The 21,142-nt window shown below is 40.5% G+C and overlaps 1 long non-coding RNA gene across 2 annotated transcripts in view; it reads left to right on the forward strand.

The window, feature by feature from the left end:
• Window positions 1-20,779, forward strand: part of LOC134980214 (uncharacterized) — a 48,532-nt gene extending 27,753 nt beyond the window's left edge. For both annotated transcript variants that reach the window (XR_010190353.1, XR_010190354.1), the window contains exons 3-5: window positions 3,638-3,681; window positions 17,190-17,255; window positions 18,137-20,779. This is a non-coding gene — a long non-coding RNA (uncharacterized LOC134980214). The remainder of the gene's footprint in view (window positions 1-3,637; window positions 3,682-17,189; window positions 17,256-18,136) is intronic.
• Window positions 20,780-21,142: the final 363 nt, after the last annotated feature.

Consider the following 21,142-nt stretch of genomic DNA (forward strand, 5'->3'; position numbering starts at 1 on the left):
TACCTGGCCTATATTTGATGGTGAAGTCATAGTTGGTAAGGGCTGCAAGCCATCGGTGTCCAGTGGCATCAAGTTTAGCGGAGGTCTGTACATAAGTAAGTGGATTGTTATCCGTCTGTACAATGAATTTAGCTCCATACAGATAGTCGTGCAATTTTTCGCTAACCACCCATTTTAATGCGAGAAATTCCAACTTGTGGACTGGATAATTTCTTTCACTACTGGAAATTCCTCGACTAACATAGGCAATGGGTCTCAATAGTTGCGCTTGTGTTTGGTACAATACTCCTCCAAGCCCGTCTAATGAGGCATCTATGTGTACTTCGTAAGGCAAATCAGGTATAGCATATGCCAACACAGGAGATTTAGTGAGGCGATCTTTCAGAGTAACAAATGCTTCCTCACACTGGTCCGTCCACCTGTTTCCAAACAATTCTCTGGGCTTATGGTAAGGCATGTCTACCTCTGATTTCTTCCTTCGGTCTTTATTGACTGGTGGATATCCTCTTGTTAAATCTGTCAATGGTTTAGCTATTTTGGAATAGTGCTCTACAAATTTCCTGTAGTAGCCGCAGAAACCCAAAAAAGACCTCAATTCTTTAAGGTTGGTGGGTCGGGGCCATTTCTTCACCGTGGCCACTTTCTCTGGGTCTGTGGCTATCCCGTTCCGACTCACCACATGTCCCAAGTATTTAACTGACGATCTACACAATTTACATTTTTCGGCTGACAATTTTAACCCTCTGGCTCGTAGACGATCTAACACTTTCAGTAACCGGGCATTGTGTTCATCTAGATCTTTCCCAAACACGATGATATCGTCTAAGTACACTAATACTTCCCGGTAACACATGTCACCTACAGTTTGTTCCATGGTTCGTTGGAAAGTAGCCGGTGCTCCCTTGATTCCTTGGGGCATCTTTAAGAACTCATAGAACCCAATAGGGCAGATGAAAGCGGTTTTGGCCCTATCCTCCTTATTCATGGGAATCTGATAGTACCCACATCGTAGATCAAGAACGGAGAACCACTGGCTCCCTTGAAGGCAATCCAAGGCCTCATCTACTTTAGGTACGGTGTACTGATCAGGCACGGTTCTATTGTTCAGAGTACGATAGTCTATACATAGACGAATTTCTCCAGTCTTTTTCCGAGCAACCACAATAGGTGAAGCATATTGACTCTCGGAATCAGAGATGACATTATTTTCCAACAAATTCCGAAGGTGGCTCCTGACGTCTTCAAAATCAGCCGGAGCCAATCTCCTGGATCTCTCTCGGAATGGAGTATTATTTGTCAATTTGATATGATGTTCAACATCCGTGGCAGTCCCTAGGTCCCAATCACTTTTGGAAAACACATCTTCCCTTAACATGAGCTGTTCCATTAGCAGGTCTTTTCGTGTCTGATCAATATCACTCCCATGAAAACACTCTTCCAGATTCAATTGGTTGTAATTTCCTGGAGACCCAGTAGACAAAGGGGTAACCATTCGATCGGGATGACTTTCCAAGAAGTTACAGTGAACTGTTTCTGGTTCTACCGATGGTCTCATCCCTTCATTATTTCCTCGGTCTTGTTTATCACACCATTGCTTTAAATTTCTAAACATATTGGTATTAGTACCCACTATAGCGGACAAGTGGCCATTATCCCCAGGGGAATCAGGGCAAATCAGGGCAACCAATGGAATAGACTCATTAGGGGTAATTAATCCAGGTTCCAACGTAAGTTGTGTAACTATGTACCCCAAATACGGGTACTTCTGTTCACTGAGGCCCCATACTGTAAGACCGCTAAGAGCTTGAATGGGAACAGTTGACAGATTCTCCCGGTACCATGTTTCAAATACAATGGACACTTGTGACCCACTGTCCAACAACACCATACATTCCTGTCCATTTATCAAGGCCTTCATTAATGGTGCATGTCCCATGAGACTGTCTGGAATAGCATCAGACCACTGGGCACTCCCCATAGCATGAACATTTATTGTTGGGGAGCCTGTGAGGGGTTCACAGTACTCCCGTTGGGGTTTTCCATCTGCTCATCTCTGGACCGGTGGTAAAACGGCATTCTTCCATTCCTCTCCATACCACTCACTGGGCATTCAAAGGATCTATGCCCTGGTTGTCCACAATTATAACAAAGTATATTCCCACGACTACCACTTCCCCTTGTCCTTCCTCTGTTTGAGTCCGATGACCAGTATGGCCTTGATGCAGCTGTACTCTGTAACGCAATCAATTGGTCTATTTTTTTATTTTGATCTTCCAACAACTTAATCAATCGATCATCCATAACAGTGGAGGTGGGGGCAGGGATAGCAGGTATAATAGCTCTGACTCTCTTAATAGTCTTGTCTCGATTCTCGATTTGTACCTCTTCTAACTTGACCTCCTTCACAAGTTCGGTGAGACTTGGTGCTGATCCTGACCGCCGGGTACACCGTAGTCTTTGTGCAACTGGATTCAGAGTGAGAGCTCCTTTCAGAACCTGTCGCATCCTGTTTTCATCTACCGCCTCCTTTTCTATCCCCCCTTTCTCTACAATTTGATAAATCAATCTATCCACTCTATAAATATATTGAGTTAAAGTCTCCCCCGGTTCTTGATAGGTGCGATGTAATCTTGACATTAAATCCCCTACATCCTCCATGGTGCCATAGGAAAAATCCAAAGCCTCTAGATAATCCTTCAGAGTAGCTGTAGATTTACTCCTCCTTGTGGCTTGAATCACCCTCATAGCGGGTCCCCGGAGACTTTCCACTATACGTTGTCTTTTGATATGCTCGGGACATTGCCACTCTTCAGAGTGTTGAATGGCTGCCTCTCTCCAAGTATCGTAGGTTTCTTCACCTGCAGGCACAGGGGAAATACCCGAGAAAATCCTGAGTCTTCTATATCCCCCTTCATAATGTAATCTCTCCATCTGACTAACCATTTTATTCATCATTGTTTCCACTCCTTTCCCAGTAGATTCGTCCACATTCTCTGTCAGATCCTCCCCACTATTGATATGAAAACAGTCTCCTGCAGCCGTGGTATCATTTCCCATCTCGTCTCCTGGGGTGGCTGCTTCTTCCATACTTTCAGGCCATACTATTTGAACTTTTCGCCCAGGGACATCTTCAACCACCACCATACTGGGTAGTAATGTGTTATCCAACGGAAGTCTATTACTAAGTAAAATGGCGAAAGTTTATCCCTCTTGTCCTTTCCATCGATCAACAGTACATGGTTGACTAATCCCATATAGTTGCACCACAGCCCGAATGACTGCATCATCACTGGCTAATGAAAGTTTTCCAACTAGCCCAAAGCTGCATAAGGGTTCCACGCCCTTTTCTTTACACCACCGATAGATATCGGCGTTGGTAATTTCTTCCATGATGTATAGTTTCGGTATCAACCACTGAATCTCTGATATTGTAGGATCTCAGCAGTGCCTCCAAATGTAACCCAATTTCACCTCACGGGGTTACTTAATACATATGACGAAGTGCCTCCACCCAAGCAGTGATTGTTCCAACCCAGGCTTGCTTGGGAAAGCTGTTTAAAGTAGTGTTATATTTACTGTCTTGTGTGGGTTGGTTAAGATGTATAATTTACCTGTTGTGTCTTTGTTTGTTTTTCAGATTTCGGATGTTCAGATGAATGAGATGACTGGTCCCAGTAAACGGTAAGTATTTATTAATAGTACTTTAATAACTTCTCATGTTCTTTTCTTCACAAAATAAACACTTCCTAACTTTAGGTTATAGATACCTTACCAATTCATATAGGCAATTGAAATCATTACCCGTAAAATAAGGATATCATTTACCAACATATATTCCTATACATAAAGTATTATCTGTTATACTCTACAACCACGTAGTTTACTTAGGTTTATCAGATAAATTATCAATACAATTACTATAATCTTATCAGTCACACTGCAGTCTCAATTTTATGTGTTGGGTATACCCGTTGGTTATCGTTGGTGCACTGTTGGGGCCCAGTTTTACCTTTTGTACTCCTGATGTATTCTTCACTTAATGATGACTGTACTTGTGATTATGGTACCTTAATAGTAGAGTTACAAATAGTTACTCCCGGTTTTGTACCTTTTCCAGGATAGTATTTTCAGGGTTATACTAGGATACTGTGCGGGGAGTAACCAGGGCCTATTAGGAGCCCAAGGATTATGTCTCGGCAATTTGAGAGTTCAATTACAGGCGTCCCTAAAGTTTTATAAATAGGTACATCTAGAATAACCCTCTTTATCGCAGTGAAGTGTAGTTTTGTTGTTTTTCCCACCTTCCTTATGGTAGTCAGTGTAATTAACTCGAAAATCCTCTGCTCTTTATTCCACTCTGGTCAACTCCACTTATGAATGGGAATTTATCAATAGATATCGATATCCGGAGGGTTATACAGATTACATCTAGGATCGATCTCCCCCAACTCCTTACTTCAGGGATAGCCACGGAGGATCCTTCCACCTAGATTATCATCCGATCCTTTGTCCGAATCGGGAATATTTAATTAGTAGGATTTAATGCCCATACCATATAGTCAAGGTGGTATGGTAGAGCCACCTGTTAACATGCACAGTGACTCATATAATCAGGGTTATCTTATGTAAGGCAAAGTCTAGGCACATTTGTCCCTGGGGTTACCCATTACTTGGTCTATATCTGTGAAGTCCACCCCTCTCACGTCCCTTTACACCAATGTCCAGTGCTTGTGTCACTCCTAAATGATTAAAACTAGGAGTAGGAGTTTGTGCCTTGTTTTACTCCTGCAATTCCTTTCCCTCAGGTCGCCCTGTTATTCACTTGCCGTTTTCATCTTATTATAATGGCAGTAATGTGTAATTATAGCTTGAAAGGTTTGCAGCCTTTATTTATAATTTATTAAACAAGTCAGTTACTTTCTTCTAGCGGCCACTTCATTCTCTGTACAATTAGAGATTATGGTTTCTTTCCTTAAAGGATAGCCACTTTTAATTAGTACTGGGCATATATCCCTGAGAGAAGAGGTGCTTACAAGTTGCTGAGATAAAATCCCTTCACTGCCGTAGACTTTACTGTGTGTAATCCCCTTCAGTGGGTGGCCCTTTCTGTGACTTAGTTTATGCAGGACCAGCCCTCTCCTTCTCTGTAATGGCTGAAACCGCCTCCTACCCTCCCTTGTCCAGTCACTCACGGTTTATGAGTCACCTATGCCCTGATCGGGTTGGTGGAGCCACTGTTAGCCGGGCCCTAGGGGTGTGTGTGGGGAAAAGCTTTCTGCTCTGCCCCTTTGGAGTTCTCCTTACCGCCGCTGTCACTGATGCATTCACTCCTCTGTTGCCGGGTCATCTGCTGCCCGCAATCCCCTCCGTGCACACGGCTCCCCTTAGACGATTACCGCGGGTAAGTCTAAGTACTCTTTCTCTTTTAGCTTGAAGGGAAACACCGGAGGTTGTCGTGGCCTGACGATTCAGTGAATCCGTTTCTCCACCTCAGCCTCACAGCTCTCTCTGTCCGTTTTCTCCTCTAACAGCCGCATCTCTCTCTCTTTGTCTCGGGGGACGCACCGGAGGGCTCCGTAGCCGGAATACACCGCGCCTGAGGTACACCGCCTCTGCTTCACTGGGATCTCCTCAGAATGCCCTTGTCCACGCGACCCCCTCTCCCGCTTCTCCCTCGCGCTGCCCTTCACTGATCTCTCCATCCGGGCACCCCATAGTCGGCACGAGGGCTTCTGGAAAAGTCTCTTTAGCCCTGCTCGTGCCAATGGGCCCCATTATCCAGAACCATATATACTATTTACAGTACACATTCCCACCAGAAACTCTCTACTTAGTACCAGTATGATATTAAACAGCTGGACTATATTTCATATATTTACACAGACATTTACACAGCTGGAACATATTTTATATATTTACACATGCATTAAATACCTATTATATATTGGTACCTATATATATATATAGTTAATGTATTCTTCAGATAACAGTTACCATTTTGTATCTCCCTCTGCGCCTTCATTTATTTACAGGGCTACACAAAGGACAACTATTGTTAATCATTACATATCACCCAATTCTAAAAAATTTACTACTATCTATTTGGGTCAATTAAACGCATCCCACTGCACCCTGGGGATCAAGGCCAAACACACATTATTTGAATTAAAAAATATATAATAATACCTAGTGCAAGAGCATTAGTTATAATAGAAAAAATGTGTGTAGAACACTTAAAAAACATTAAAAACGTGCATCGGGCAAGAAAAAACTCATATGCAGGTTTAACGTAAGAATACGTTAAGCGGGTTCGACTCATTCAGGCCATTAGGTGTCACAGAGCCTAATCTATATATCCATCTTGCTTCTAATTTTTTCAGAAGAAGAGAACGATCACCTCCTCTGTTAGGAACAGGGACCCAATCAATGATTCTGCACTTCAAAGATGCCACTTGGTGTCCTTCCTTCAAGAAGTGTTGGGCCACCGGTTTGTCGGTACGACCTGTTTGTAGCGCTTGATGAATTGAGCTGCGATGGTTTGCCATTCGCTCTCTGAACGAACAGGTGGTCATCCCCACATATGGAAGTCCACAAGGGCATAATAGCATATAGATGACATGATCCATCCGGCAGTGTAGTCGATATCGAATGGTGATTGGTTTCCCACTCAGTGGATGTGGAAACTTCTCCCCGACCAACATTGAGCGACATGTCACACAGCCCAAGCATTTGACACAGCCTTTCCTTGTTTTATGCAACCAGTTGTTTTCTGAACCACCCATTTGTCTCGTAGGGTGCATCAACAATTGTTTCAAATTTCACCCACATCTAAAGGCTAACATGGGTGGATGTTCCAAAGATTTTTTGAATTTCGGATCTGAATTCAAGATAGGCCAGTCTTATTGATGTTCTGATGGTGGGCGATTTGGCATCAAATTGTGTGACATATATCATCCGCGATTCTTTGGTCGGTTTCACTTCACCTATTCGTGATCGTGCTTTTTCCAAACATTTGTTGATGGTATCTTTGCTGTACCCCCTCTGAGAAAAGCGAGCCTTCATCTCCACGATCTGATTTTCGGCAATCATTGGATTTGTATTGTTTCTCAGAACTCGCATAAATTGTGAGATCGGCAAGCTAGATCTCAAAGCTGGCGGATGGTTACTTGTGGCGTGCAAAATCGTATTGCGATCCGTTTCTTTTCTGAACAGAGTAGTCCCCAATTTAGTACCGGCCCGTAAAATGGTCAAGTCCAGAAAGTTAATAGACTTCTTGTCTGAGTGTCCCGTACAGTAGAGTCCAAGTTGTTCAAATAGTCTAACATCTCATTAAACTCTAGTTCGGTACCGTCCCATAACAAAAAAACATCATCTATGAAACGCCTATAATATATTATCTTATTGCTATATTTAGGCATAATATTCAACGTTTCATACTCATGCATAAATAAGCCTGCGTAGATAGGAGCCACATTCGAACCCATGGCTGTCCCTGAGCACTGCATATAATACTCTCCTTGATACATAAAGTGATTGTTGGTCAGAATCATCTCTAAAAATTCCAAGATGCAGTCAATAGGAATCGTGCAAAAGTCTGTTGAGGTAAGTAAATTCCTCACCGCCTCCAAACCTAACCTATGTGGAATAATTGTATATAAGGACGATACATCTAGTGTTGCAAGCAACACATCCTCCTTGATCTCCCCAAGGTCCATAATCCTGTCCAAAAAGTCACCAGTATCCCTAAGGTAACTCGGTATGTGTGGTATTAGTTCCTGTAGAAAACCATCCACAAACATGGCTAACGGTTGTAAAAGAGACCACCTGGCAGAGATAATAGGTCTGCCCGGAGGGTTAACCATAGATTTATGGACCTTAGGGAGTGTATAGAGCATAGGGCAAATTGGAAAATCCACCTTTAGGTAGGTCGACATCTGCTCAGTCAACCAGCCCAGGTTTACTGATCTATCAATCAATGCATCAACCTTTCTTTTCACAAGGGGCATGGGATTGTGCATACATTTAGAGTAGGTCACAGGATCCGCGAGTTGGCGCCTGACCTCGGTATCATAGTTAACAAAATTCTGAACCACCACGGCTCCGCCTTTATCAGCGGGCCGGATCACAATTTTATTGTTGTTTCTTAAAGATCTCAGCGCTGTACGTTGGTCAGGTGTCAAATTTGCGAATCCCTTAGAGGTATTGTTTCTAAAATCATTTTCAGTCATCCTTAAAAAAGTACGAATACTGGGACTAGATGAGGGGGGATCGAACAAGCTAGGTTTCTTAAGTATTTTGGGATCAATCAAATCCCCACCATCCTTCATAATTTTATCCCCAAAAAATTCACGTAGTCTCAATTTTCGTCCGAATTTATAATGATCAACCGCTAGGTTGAAATCATCATGTCTGGAGGTGGGTACAAAAGATAGACCTAATGACAGAAGTGAAATCTCCCCTTTAGTCAGAACGTGGTCCGATAGGTTAAATATACTATCTAATCCTTCTTCCTCCTCGCTCTTCTTTTTGAAGCTACCTCTTATTGGGTGGGGTCTTCTAGACCTACTGGGTCTCTTACAGGGGGTGTTCGCGTACCCCTCCCTAAAAAACCACTCGGTGGTCGGGCACCTCTAGCTTCAGAGTCTGAGGCTGACTGTGATGTTGAAGAGTCACTATTTTTTTGAGATCTATTGTAATAAGGCCTATTTTGTCTAAAACGTCTGGTCACACCTGCTCCACCTGTTAACCACCTATACACTTGATGGGTGGTATAGTCCTGGTTGACAGTTTGCAATTTCTTCCTCTTAAAGGTCACCAATTGATCCTTAAAGGCATCTAATTGGGATTGCAATTTGTCACACCAGGAATCCGATTTATCAGATTTCAGGGTTTGTAGGTAGTTTTTTTCAAAGCTCTCGATTTCTTCCCTAATTTTGACCAATTCTATCCCCACCTCCTCAATAACTAAAAGGATTAAATCGAGTGAGCATTTATTTAAAACGCCACACCATTTGCTGCAAAATGCTGCATTGGTTCTACCGATGGTGGGAGTATTGCTCACTCGAAATCCATGTGCTATACGTTTTGTTCGGTGGTATTCGGATAGAAATTGGCCGTGAAGTGTTAGTTCAACCTCTCTACGTTTTAAGCGTAGTACCTTATGAAATAAATCAATTGGTTTTTCTGCTGGTAAACTAGTAAACTCAAAATGATGGAAATATACTTTCTCAGCATCATCGTCTGTTAATGATACCAGCTGATTTTCTGCCGCAAACAACAACCCCTCATCAAAACCTACTGAGCCAGACTGGGACATTTCACAAAGTGATCATTACAATCCAAAGATTGGTATTTATTCAATCTATCATAAGAAAAATAATGTTATCACATAAGCCACACAGAAAAAACTAATGAGACGGTACCAGCCCTAGTATGCCCGATGCACGAAAATTCTTTTTTTTTTAAATTATATATAAGATAAAAAAGGTATTCAGGAGGGAATACCAACTGCATGGGACCAGCAGTTACTGTCCCCAGATGTCCAGAGAATCTTATTGACCAAAATACAGTTCCAAATGCAATGAGCGATGGGTGACTAACCAGGAAACGGTTCCTATTCAAAAACCAGTTCCTTAAATATATCCAACAGGTGGTTGCACTCACATCTTCAAATTATGTAACCGCTGGGGTGTCCACTCGAATACCGAGGTATCCAAATGTAGAGAAAAAGATTCAGAGGGGGCACTCTCCAGACTTTTTTTCATAAGCAACTGTTCATTTATTGATAATATACTTTACATGATCAGCATTTCCTCAAGCGCTTTCGGCCCAAAGCAAGGGCCTGCCTCAGGAGGTACTGTACAAAATCCACAACTTCCACCAACCGTGAACAAACGATCCAAACATCCAGCAATAACACTGGTCCTGCCTGACTGGCCCTAAATACCCTAGCCACTTGAAAAACGGCGCCAAAAACAATGTGATGTCATCAAGGAGAGACAAAGCTTCTCCGCAATAAATAACCTCTTGTTGTAAGAAAAACGGGATAATAACATAGCCAACTCACCCCCACCAGGGAGCACAGGTAGTGAAGCTCATAACCAACGAGCCGGGGACAACGGAGCCACACCAACAGCCCACTGAGAACCGCCGAGTCCCATACACACACAGTGGGGCAAAAAAGTATTTGGACAGCCACCGATTGTGCAAGTTGACCCACTTAAAAGATGAGAGGTGTGTAATTTCTATCATAGGTACACTTCAACTGTGAATCTGAAGGGGAAAAAAAACAGGAAATCACATTGTATGATTTTTAAACAATTTACTTGTATATTCTTGTGGAAACTAAATATCCGGACACCTACCAAGCAGCAAGATTTCTGGCTCTCACAGACCTGTTACTTCTTATTTAAGAAGCTCTTCTATCCTCTACTCGTTACCGGTATTAATGGCACCTGTTTGAACTGGTTATCTGTAATAGACACCTGTCCACACCCTCAAACAGTCAGACTGCTACCTCTCCACCATGGCCAAGACCAGAGAGCTGTCTAAGGACACCAGGGACAAAATTGTAGAGCTGCACAAGGCTGGGATGAGCTAGTCGACAATAGGCAAGCAGCTTGGTGAGAAGAGATCAACTGTTGGCGCAATTATTAAAAAATGGAAGAAATACAAGATCACTGACCATCTCCCTCGACCTGGGGCTCCATGCAAGATCTCACCTCGTGGGGTACCAATGATCTTGAGAACGGTGAGGAATCAGCCCAGAACTACACGGGGGGACCTGGTCAATGACCTCAAGAGAGCTGGGACCACAGTCACAAAGGTTACCATTAGTAACACACTACGTCGTCATGGATTGAAATCCTGCAGTGCCCGAAAGGTGCCCCTGCTTAAGCCAGCACATGTCCAGGCCAGTGACCATCTGGATGATCCAGAGGAGGATTGGGAGAATGTAATGCGGTCAGATGAGAGCAAAATCAAACTTTTTGGTATAAACTCCACTATGTTGAGGGAGTAGAATGATGAACGGCATCCCAAGAACACCATACCCACTGTGCAGCATGGAGGTGGAAACATCATGCTTTGGGGCTGTTTTTCTGCGGTGTCTGTGTCATTAAGTGTGTGTGTCAGTGTTCCTATCTAAGATGTGTCTGTCAGTAAGTGGTATTTGTGTCACTAAGAGGTGTCTGTGTCAGTAAGGCAGTGTGTGTGCATGTGTGTGTGTGCAGCTAGGGGGGCAGTGTGTTTGTGTGTCTGTGACCATGGGGACAGTATGTGTGTATTGTTATGGGGGCAATGTGTGAGTGTGTGTAACACTGCAAGCTGTTGGGGAAGGGGGGACCAAAACTGATGGTCTAAATCTGGCTCTGGATGTGGGTACAGGGAATTGCTGTTGCAGGCTGAGGAGGCACACACATCAGACATAACCAGGAGGATGGTCCTGACAAGAGGGCCCCCCTATCTGATGTACCCCAGGCCCCCTGAAGGCTTAATCCGGTCCTGCACACATTGAAGGTCATTCCGAGTTGTTCGCTCGCAAGGCGATTTTAGCAGAGTTGCACACGCTAAGCCGCCGCCTACTGGGAGTGAATCTTAGCATCTTAAAATTGCGAACGATGTATTCGCAATATTGCGATTACATACCTCTTAGCAGTTTCAGAGTAGCTTCAGACTTACTCGGCATCTGCGATCAGTTCAGTGCTTGTCGTTGCTGGTTTGACGTCACATTTACACATATGTTGTACATTAGTAATGCATTTTTACATGACACACATAATGTTCCTTACACATATTCTGAACACTACTGCACAACAACCCACTCACATGCACACAGCACTCACACTTCCACTAACACTGTGACCTCTGCCTCTGCTTGGATACAGATGTGTCCTCATAAATCTTGCCTCACTGCTAACGTCGGACACCTTTTTTTATGAAAATGCATCTTATTTGCATTGCTATGTGACTAGGATGCACAAGCAGCTTCTGCTGATTAAAATGATATGCAGCATGCCAATATACTGTGTGAGACTGTGGCTGTATCTGTATACGAAATGCTACACACAGAATATAGACATGCCGCATATCATTTTAATCAGCAAAAGCTGCTGATGCCCCTAGGCATATCAAATGCCCTAGGCATTTGCCTGGTTTGCCTATGCCTATGGCCGGCTCTGCACGGATGTATATGCAGGCCAATAGAAAGTTATGGGTATGCGCAGTCCTGTCCGTGCCTACAATACTGCTTAGATGAGACCAGATCCCCCCCACTAGGCCCCTTTGTACACCCCCCATGTAATGACCACCTTGGTTCCCCTTAGCTGTATACAAAGCATGAGGCATGGTTGCATCATTGCAGGAGGAGTCGTGGTTACTCTACAGCGGTCCAGGTAATTGTGTTCTCACCCCACGTCTCAGCGCCCCGGTATATCCAGGTGTCTTTTTGGAGGGTCCATATGATATGATATAATTGTTGGAAATGCGCTGCAGCCTCTATATATTGTGATTCAAAGATTAAATAAAATAAACCCTTTATTAGCACCAGGACGTGGCAGACGGGAGACACTAGTAGCAGATACAGTACATTGGCCCTCATTCCGAGTTGTTCGCTCGTTAGCTGCTTTTAGCAGCATTGCACACGCTAAGCCGCCGCCTACTGAGAGTGAATCTTAGCTTAGCAGAATTGCGAATGAAAGATTAGCAGAATTGCGAATAGAAATTTCTTAGCAGTTTCTGAGTAGCTCGGGACTTACTCTGCCACTGCGATCAGTTCAGTCAGTTTCGTTCCTGGTTTGACGTCACAAACACACCCAGCGTTCGCCCAGACACTCCCCCGTTTCTTTAGACACTCCCGCGTTTTTCCCAGAAACGCCAGCGGTTTTTCGCACACGCCCAGAAAACGGCCAGTTTCCACCCAGAAACACCCACTTCCTGTCAATCACACTACGATCACCAGAACGATGAAAAGAACTCGTTATGCCGTTAGTAAAATACCTAACTTTTGTGTAAAATAACTAAGCGCATGCGCTCTGCGAACCTTGCGCATGCGCAGTAAGCTACTAATCGCAATATAGCGAAAATCGGCAACGAGCGAACAACTCGGAATGACCCCCATTGAGTAGCACTTTGAATTCATGCCAGGTACCGTAAAAGAGGCAGATGGTAAGAGCGGACGTGGTGGCAGGATATGGAAACTAGTTTGTTCACAGAAGGTTCATATGAGAAAGTAACAGAAGCTGAAACAACTACAGTAATAGTCACATTTATATAAAGGAGGTAATGGAATGATGAAATTATAATACATATGTAGTGGTCCTGGCCTGTGAAGTGTAGGCTTTGTTACAATAACCTTTTACAATGTATAGTGTATTTAATTTTCCCTTGTACAGTAGTGTATGTCATTTTTCCTTGTACAGTTACAGTATATAGTGTATCATTTTTCCTTGTATAGTATATAATGTATATATACGGATGAGTCACATTATGACCACCTCCTACATGTGACGTTGGCAGTGCGTAGCACATACATCACGTGACCTGTGCTGGCTTGGTGGGTATATAAGGTGTGTGATAGACCGTCTGCACACATATCACTTGTTGCTGTCATGGGTAAAAGGGGCGATTTATCCAAGTGTCATACAGGGATGATTATCGGCTTTTGGCCAAGGACGGCAGTATTTCTGACACAGCGCAGTCTGTGGACTGTCCGCGTGCTGCTGCGGTGAAGGTGTATCGTGACTGGCCAAATGGCACCATTGCGAATAACTGATGTGGAAACTGCGAGGCACCAAGTGCCATTGATGTAAGAGGTGAACGTCCGCTACAGCGGAGCAGCTCACCATCATAATGAACCTGGGGGCTACCAGACGTGTGTCTAAAACGACAGTTCAGCCCGTCTAGCTGCTGTCTGTGCTGCACATGGCGGTTACTCTGGCTGTTAGCCGGTGCTCATAATAAATAATGTGACTCGACTGTGTCATTTTCTCTTGTACAGTATATAGTGTATGTCATTTTCTCTTGTACAGTATATAGTGTATGTCATTTTCTCTTGTACAGTATATAGTGTATGTCATTTTCTCTTGTACAGTATATAGTGTATATAATTTTCCCTATAACAGTATATAGTGTATATAATTTTCCCTTGTACAGTATAATGTGTATATAAGTTTCCCTTGTACAGTATATATTGTATATAAGTTTCCCTTGTACAGTATATAGTGTATATAAGTTTCCCTTGTAGAGTATATAGTGTATATAAGTTTCCCTTGTAGAGTATATAGTGTATATAAGTTTCCCTTGTACAGTATATAGTGTATATAAGTTTCCCTTGTACAGTATATAGTGTATATAAGTTTCCCTTGTAGAGTATATAGTGTATATAAGTTTCCCTTGTACAGTATATAGTGTATATAATTTTCCCTTGTACAGTATATAGTGTATATAAGTTTCCCTTGTACAGTATATAGTGTATATGTTTCCCTTGTACAGTATATAGTGTATATAAGTTTCCCTTGTAGAGTATATAGTGTATATAAGTTTCCCTTGTACAGTATATAGTTTATGTAAGTTTCCCTTGTACAGTATATAGTGTATATAATTTTCCCTTGTACAGTATAATGTGTATCTAAGTTTCCCTTGTACAGTATATATTGTATATAAGTTTCCCTTGTACAGTATATAGTGTATATAAGTTTCCCTTGTAGAGTATATAGTGTATATAAGTTTCCCTTGTAGAGTATATAGTGTATATAAGTTTCCCTTGTAGAGTATATAGTGTATATAAGTTTCCCTTGTACAGTATATAGTGTATATAAGTTTCCCTTGTAGAGTATATAGTGTATATAAGTTTCCCTTGTACAGTATATAGTGTATATAAGTTTCCCTTGTACAGTATATAGTGTATATAATTTTCCCTTGTACAGTATATAGTGTATATAAGTTTCCCTTGTAGAGTATATAGTGTATATAAGTTTCCCTTGTAGAGTATATAGTGTATATAAGTTTCCCTTGTAGAGTATATAGTGTATATAAGTTTCCCTTGTAGAGTATATAGTGTATATAAGTTTCCCTTGTAGAGTATATAGTGTATATAAGTTTCCCTTGTACAGTATATAGTGTATATAAGTTTCCCTTGTACAGTATATAGTGTATATAATTTTCCCTTGTACAGTATATAGTGTATATAAGTTTCCCTTGTAGAGTATATAGTGTATATAAGTTTCCCTTGTAGAGTATATAGTGTATATAAGTTTCCCTTGTAGAGTATATAGTGTATATAAGTTTCCCTTGTAGAGTATATAGTGTATATAAGTTTCCCTTGTAGAGTATATAGTGTATATAAGTTTCCCTTGTACAGTATATAGTGTATATAAGTTTCCCTTGTAGAGTATATAGTGTATATAAGTTTCCCTTGTACAGTATATAGTGTATATAAGTTTCCCTTGTAGAGTATATAGTGTATATAAGTTTCCCTTGTACAGTATATAGTGTATATAAGTTTCCCTTGTAGAGTATATAGTGTATATAAGTTTCCCTTGTACAGTATATAGTGTATATAAGTTTCCCTTGTAGAGTATATAGTGTATATAAGTTTCCCTTGTAGAGTATATAGTGTATATAAGTTTCCCTTGTACAGTATATAGTGTATATAAGTTTCCCTTGTACAGTATATAGTGTATATAATTTTCCCTTGTACAGTATATAGTGTATATAAGTTTCCCTTGTAGAGTATATAGTGTATATAAGTTTCCCTTGTAGAGTATATAGTGTATATAAGTTTCCCTTGTAGAGTATATAGTGTATATAAGTTTCCCTTGTAGAGTATATAGTGTATATAAGTTTCCCTTGTAGAGTATATAGTGTATATAAGTTTCCCTTGTACAGTATATAGTGTATATAAGTTTCCCTTGTACAGTATATAGTGTATATAATTTTCCCTTGTACAGTATATAGTGTATATAAGTTTCCCTTGTAGAGTATATAGTGTATATAAGTTTCCCTTGTAGAGTATATAGTGTATATAAGTTTCCCTTGTAGAGTATATAGTGTATATAAGTTTCCCTTGTAGAGTATATAGTGTATATAAGTTTCCCTTGTAGAGTATATAGTGTATATAAGTTTCCCTTGTACAGTATATAGTGTATATAAGTTTCCCTTGTAGAGTATATAGTGTATATAAGTTTCCCTTGTACAGTATATAGTGTATATAAGTTTCCCTTGTAGAGTATATAGTGTATATAAGTTTCCCTTGTACAGTATATAGTGTATATAAGTTTCCCTTGTAGAGTATATAGTGTATATAAGTTTCCCTTGTACAGTATATAGTGTATATAAGTTTCCCTTGTAGAGTATATAGTGTATATAAGTTTCCCTTGTAGAGTATATAGTGTATATAAGTTTCCCTTGTACAGTATATAGTGTATATAAGTTTCCCTTGTAGAGTATATAGTGTATATAAGTTTCCCTTGTAGAGTATATAGTGTATATAAGTTTCCCTTGTACAGTATATAGTGTATATAAGTTTCCCTTGTACAGTATATAGTGTATATAAGTTTCCCTTGTAGAGTATATAGTGTATATAAGTTTCCCTTGTAGAGTATATAGTGTATATAAGTTTCCCTTGTACAGTATATAGTGTATATAAGTTTCCCTTGTAGAGTATATAGTGTATATAAGTTTCCCTTGTAGAGTATATAGTGTATATAAGTTTCCCTTGTAGAGTATATAGTGTATATAAGTTTCCCTTGTAGAGTATATAGTGTATATAAGTTTCCCTTGTAGAGTATATAGTGTATATAAGTTTCCCTTGTACAGTATATAGTGTATATAAGTTTCCCTTGTAGAGTATATAGTGTATATAAGTTTCCCTTGTACAGTATACAGTGTATGTAAGTTTCCCTTGTACAGTATACAGTGTATGTAAGTTTCCCTTGTACAGTATATAGTGTATATAAGTTTCCCTTGTACAGTATATAGTGTATATGTTTCCCTTGTACAGTATATAGTGTATATAAGTTTCCCTTGTACAGTATATAGTGTATATAAGTTTCCCTTGTACAGTATATAGTGTATATAATTTTCCCTTGTACAGTATATAGTGTATATAAGTTTCCCTTGTACAGTATATAGTGTATATAATTTTCCCTTGTACAGTCTATAGTGTATATAATTTTCTCTTGTCTCAGCAGACAGCAGTGCAGAGGCGGTGTGGAAAGACAATGTGGTGTATTCATACATGGATATCAGACAGAAAGGTTAGTATTGCTCATTACAGTCATGTGTGTTACGTGTATCTGTAGCAGCCCGTACTTATTACCCAGGAGAGACATATATAACGAACAATTTGTGTAGAGCAATTCTTTGAATAAACTACCATTTACAAAGGTTAACAACGGTACACCAGTTAGGGTGTAGGAACACAGAATCCCTTCACTATAATAATGCGGCGAGACCATTCATATAACTTGTCTTATTTACAGTCTCACAGCTACAGTCTTGTATTCCAGACACCACTATCATGTAGTACCAAAGAGAGAAGAATTAACTCCTTTCCCACAGGAATTCTAGGTTGAGATTAGAGATGTGCGCCAACCCATTTTTTCCGGTTTTCGTTCTAATTCGTTGGAGGGTTTTGGTTTTGCCAAAACCACATCACTGGTTTTTGTTTTGGATCCGGATTTTTAAAAAAAATTGATAAAAACATCTAAAATTATGTTATTATTGCAATCCAAATCGAATCTAAAACCGGAAATTCAGATTTAAGATCCAAACCGCGGGAAGATTCGAACTGGGACTCGGTTTAGTTCAGATCTTCTCTGGAGATCTGGACCAGGTTTTGGTTCAGTTGTGATCCACAAAATTCGGATGGGTTCGGATTTCTGGAGAACCGAACCGCACATCTCTAGTTGAGATATGCAAATTGCTCCCTAATTGTCTGTTTGGCCAATGCATTACCCAGACCTGGCGGCTTACCGGGATGGATACCGCCAGAGATGAAGATCTATCATCTATACACAGCAGACAGCCTGCTTCTATCTTATTAGCTCTATTGCACTAAATATAGTAAAAACGCTGACGTGTTGGTATATACAGTATGTAATGTCAACTAATTATTATCTGATTTTTTTTTTTTCAGTTTCTTCATCACCTGCCCTGGAATAGGTTGCGGTTTGAACATTGAGGAGACGATATGAATATAGGCTTTTTTTAATACAAAAAGAACAAATTACAGAGGATGAATCCATATATATTATGAAATAAATGTATTAATGAGTTTCTTTAATTTATATGGTACACGTGACAACATATATACTTTGTTTTGTCCATTTGACACTGCCTGTTAGTGTAGCGATTTCGGGAGTAAGTGGGTCACAAACTCAGGGAGAAAAATCACAAATCAATTAATGAGAAGTCAGAAATATGTTAACACTAAGAGGTAGATTTAGTAAGAATTTGTTTTGCCGTCTATTGCAATCCATTGGACATCGATGTTGGATTGCTGTAAAAATATTAGATTGGATTTGAGTGTCAATAGAAGTTAGGGTTGATCTACCTCTTCATTTACTTTGGTGCCCACCAATCTGGATCTCTTTCCGTCCTTCTCCTCTCTTAGAATTTCTATATCCGAATCTCCTCTTCTTTCTTTTTTCTACAGTCTGCCATGCCGTCATCTCTCTAAACTCCTCACTCCCCTCCTCCACCTTTTAACTATAAAACAGGTTACTATACTGTGATTGACTGATACCGGTTGTGTTTCCAACTATCATTGTTTTGGGGGTTTTATTTGTTTTTCCTGAAATACGAACATACCCGAATTTAGGGGTTCCGAGGCGAATCAAGTCACAGTTCGGAATCACTTTGGGGGTCTGAGTGGAGCAGATTCCTGGCTCAGGTTTGTTGTGAGTTTGGAACTCGGATTTAAAAACCCACTAGGGTTTTGGATTACATGAAAATGGGTCCAAATAAATTATTTTGGCTGTTTTCTTGATTTTTCTTGATGTTTATTGATTTTTATAATTCTTTTAAATTCTTTTAAATCAATTTTAAAGGAATCCAAAACCAAACCAACAAACAAATCCGAATAAAAACTTTTGAAGGTGGTTTTGCCAAAGCCAAAACCATAACATGGGGGTCCATGCACATTTCTAATTGTAACCTTACAAGAAAAAGGGTATTTATGGAAGAAAAAAAAAAATTCAAGGATGTCCAGCATATATTTTATTTAAAACCCAGTAGGATTTCCCATTCCCGCAGTGAGATAGAAGTTTAAATCATATGGGAACCTACGAAGACTTACTCAGCTTCTGCCTCCTGGGCCCGTCAGCCAGCGGGTGTAGTGCTGCGTATCTTAGGTAAGTGGGGAGCACATGAAATCCTGCTGCTGAATTTCCTACAGCCTCATTGCTGCAGGTGCTTCTGTGCAGGATGACGCTTAGACAAATAGAATCTCTTTTTTTACATACAAAAGCGTTGCTCAATGAGAAGTCTATTTTTGTTTTCACATTTTCTGTGGGTTCTGTTTATTTTTAGAAGCAACGATGGTTAGTAAATCTGTGGTTAAGCATTCAGTTAGCTTACTAGCTGGAACATGCAGCAGAAAAAGAGATGAAAAGCCAAGAGGCAGTAAATAAAACCACCAAACCAACGAAATCAGCATTAATAAATCAATGTACGCCTTTTTGAATTAAAATAACAATGTTGAACAATTGTCTTTGTTTTCATTGTACTCAAGGACATAGGCAAAGAATAGAGATATGACATAACTTATTCTGCGAATTATGAAAAGGTATTTGATCAATTGATGTAAACTAGTACTGTGCATAGATGGGAGTAGTGTGCATCATTTAGGGAGTAGGCCACTTTGTAGAAGCACGTCATTCCTTAGCAAGTTTACGCCATTGCATCATTGACCACATCCCTCCCCTTAAACAAGGTGGCGATCGTGGTCTGCTATTACTTAAGAGGGAATCGAGGTTGATCTTTTCATTAGATACACTCTTCCCTCGCGGCCTCAATGAACAACTACTGTAGGTCTGTCGTGCTTTTTGTAATCAGTGTATTTAAGTACAGTAGTTAGTCAGTGTGATATAATTTTGTCATATTTGGAAATATCTATTGTTAACTTCATTCCACTATTTAACTTCCTATAATTAGGAAATATGTTTATTATTGACAACATTGTTATAGTTTGTCAGATTAACATGGGCCTTTAATTGTTAACTTTAATCTTGTGACTAGCAGAGTTTTTTTTCCGGACTGGATCTGTTTATGATTATCTAATCCACATAGATTTTTACCAGATTTTATGCTGTGTATAATTAATTCCAATAAGCGTGTTTTCTCATTTGGTCTTCAATGTGTCTAGTTATACAGGCTGGGATCGTGCAGTGATCTTTTCTTATAACTCCGCTTGTTACATTAGTTGGGTTATCTCTATGTACTCTATTAGAGGCTGTGTTATATATATTGTTGTTGTTTTTTAACGTGCATTATGCTTTATGCGGTGTTTGAGTCACTGTGTCTGTTCTTAAATTAATTGTAGCTACTTGTAACTATGTGCTCCGGTCCTGTTGCCATGACACCGGCGCCCGAAGATGACGTCATCCCTGACAGAGTGGGACGCGGCGGGCAAATGGCGCCATGGACGGACAGACGAGCTTATTTATTTCAGTGTTTTTGTATGTGGTGGTTGTCCTGATGAAAATGTTTGACTAAACATTGAAACGTTGATAAAACAGACCCTAATGCTGTGGTTTCTTTCATGCCGTGAGTGCAGCCGACTACCAGCGTTTATATATATATATATATATATATATATATAATAAGAATTTACTTACCGATAATTCTATTTCTCGTAGTCCGTAGTGGATGCTGGGGACTCCGTCAGGACCATGGGGAATAGCGGCTCCGCAGGAGACAGGGCACAAAAGTAAAAGCTTTAGGATCAGGTGGTGTGCACTGGCTCCTCCCCCTATGACCCTCCTCCAAGCCTCAGTTAGGATACTGTGCCCGGACGAGCGTACACAATAAGGAAGGATTTTGAATCCCGGGTAAGACTCATACCAGCCACACCAATCACACTGTACAACCTGTGATCTGAACCCAGTTAACAGCATGATAACAGCGGAGCCTCTGAAAAGAT

The sequence above is a fragment of the Pseudophryne corroboree genome, chromosome 12, assembly GCF_028390025.1.
Source record: "Pseudophryne corroboree isolate aPseCor3 chromosome 12, aPseCor3.hap2, whole genome shotgun sequence".
Lineage (NCBI taxonomy): Eukaryota > Metazoa > Chordata > Amphibia > Anura > Myobatrachidae > Pseudophryne > Pseudophryne corroboree.